General features: G+C 44.3%; 1 protein-coding gene across 2 annotated transcripts in view; it reads left to right on the forward strand.

Annotated features, from left to right (window-relative positions):
• Positions 1-77: 77 nt before the first annotated feature.
• LOC118414482 overlaps positions 78-2,114 on the forward strand; it is a 119,428-nt gene continuing 117,391 nt past the window's right edge. Inside the window, exons 1-5 of one of the 2 annotated variants that reach the window (XM_035818545.1) lie at positions 78-237; positions 411-434; positions 602-907; positions 1,059-1,082; positions 1,472-1,626. The gene's annotated coding sequence lies outside the window, so the exon portion shown is untranslated. The remainder of the gene's footprint in view (positions 238-410; positions 435-601; positions 908-1,058; positions 1,083-1,471; positions 1,627-2,114) is intronic. The other variant, XM_035818544.1, reaches the window with a different exon arrangement.

Below are 2,114 nucleotides of genomic sequence, written 5' to 3' on the forward strand. Positions count from 1 at the left end.
CCATCTAAGAGAGCACTTTGAAAATAGAAGTTCCATATCAGTGTCCATGTAATGAGAAAACCGTGTCCATACAGGTGGCCAAGTCTCGCGGGTACTCCGTCTTTGCTGTCCAACATGGCGGCCAGTGTGCCGGCTCCGCTACTGCCCTCAGCACCTACCGGAAGTACGGGCCCTCGGCGGCATGTCAGGCCGATGGAGAAGGGGGAGGCTGGGCGAACCAAGTCTACCTGATAACAGGTAAGTTAAACAACCTTTCAAATCATGGTAACTAGTTCAGGTTTTGACTATAAGGACTTAGTGCAAGTGTCCGTCCTTCATAGAACCCTTTTATATAAAGAGGGAAAAACATAAAAATGGGTATCCAAAATCTTGTGAATAATTCTTTGCAATCTTTCTTGTATTTTTTCCAGACTCTCCCATCACTTTGCCAGCGGGTAGGTCCCTCTTTATTCTTTGTCTGATAGACGCTTCGATATTAACATTTTCTGTCGTTTTTGTAGTTAAGTGGTCTTGTATCTTACTGTAAAACAGCAATACCAGAGTCAAATCGACTCAACTTAACACGTCTTATTGTTAAACCCTGCGTTATATCTCTACACAGGATTTGTTCCCAAGCCGTACTTCAGCATTGGCTGTTGGAAGGACACCAGAAATAATCCCGCCATTCCTACTCTGGAGGGGAAAGACGCTCGTTTAGACGGAAGGTATTACACACGCGCCGACGCCATCGACAAGTGCTACCAGGTGGCCAAGTCACGGGGCTTCAAAGCCTTTGCGGTCCGAAATGGCGGCTGGTGTGCCGGATCGGCTACAGCCCACAAGACCTACAACAAGTACGGACCCTACACAACCTGCCGGCAAGACGGGGAAGGGGGACCCTTGGGAAATGAGGTTTATCTCATCTCAGGTATCTTGTCTTTTATCTTTTTCCTTTTCTTCAAGTTATATTTTATTGAATGTTGAGGGAGATATAACATTTGGATTCCGTTTCAATTTTACCTAATATTTCATAGCTGTCGAGCCCACATCAGTGTAACTTTCGATTTTGTATCTTTCAGATGTATTCACCCAAAATAAAGCAGGTGAGTAAGCTAATCTTCCCGTCGTATGTTTCACTGTTGTCAAACAAATGAAAGTTAATCATCATCATCTATCATCATCTCTTAAGAGGTGCAGCAAATAAAGTTTGTCTTCAAGAACAGTCTGTGTCTTTCGTCGCTGTGAGAAGTTCCAGGCCCTACAGATCAGTTTCTGACTCTAAAAGTTTCTTGAAAATTAAAATGCATTCGAATCAAAGAACTTGTAATTATAAATGTTGACACATCGTTTGCATTCGCCATCTATTATTTCAATGTTAACGATGACTACTTATATCATCTTCATAAGCCTTAATGATAACGCGTAAAGTACACGCTACGTTGGTGACTTGGTAATTGAGTTTGACTTAACGGACTTGAACATTTCCTTATAGGTGGAGAGGTTGCCAAAGTCCAAGGTCCGAAGTACATCAGCCTGGGTTGTTGGAAAGACACCGACAATCGAGCCATTGCCACGCTAGAGGGCACTGACCCACGATTGGACGGGTCTTACCGCGCCCGTGCTAACGCCATCGAGAAGTGCTACCAGGTTCTGTGAAGTTTGTTTATTTATTCAAAGCACAATTGCCGAAAGGAAACGAAATGAACATAATAAAGACCGCCGAGTAATGTGTAATAGTTCAATTCTACCTGAATCTGGTGCAACTGGCTACAATGTAGCTCGGTATGATAATGTGATATTTCATGAATGATCAAAGGAAATTTTTCTCATCAAAGATGTTTATTGATGTTTGTGTAATGAGAAAACCGTGTCCATACAGGTGGCCAAGTCCCGCGGGTACTCCGTCTTTGCTGTCCATCATGGCGGCTGGTGTGCCGGCTCCGCTACTGCCCTCAGCACCTACCGGAAGTACGGGCCCTCGGCGGCATGTCAGGCCGATGGAGAAGGGGGAGGCTGGGCGAACCAAGTCTACCTGATAACAGGTAAGTTAAACAGCCTTTCAAATCATGGTAACTAGTTCAGGTTTTGACTATAAGGACTTAGTGCAAGTGTCCGTCCTTCATAGAACCCTTTTA

Source organism: Branchiostoma floridae, chromosome 4 (assembly GCF_000003815.2).
Source record: "Branchiostoma floridae strain S238N-H82 chromosome 4, Bfl_VNyyK, whole genome shotgun sequence".
NCBI classification, from domain to species: Eukaryota; Metazoa; Chordata; class Leptocardii; order Amphioxiformes; family Branchiostomatidae; genus Branchiostoma; species Branchiostoma floridae.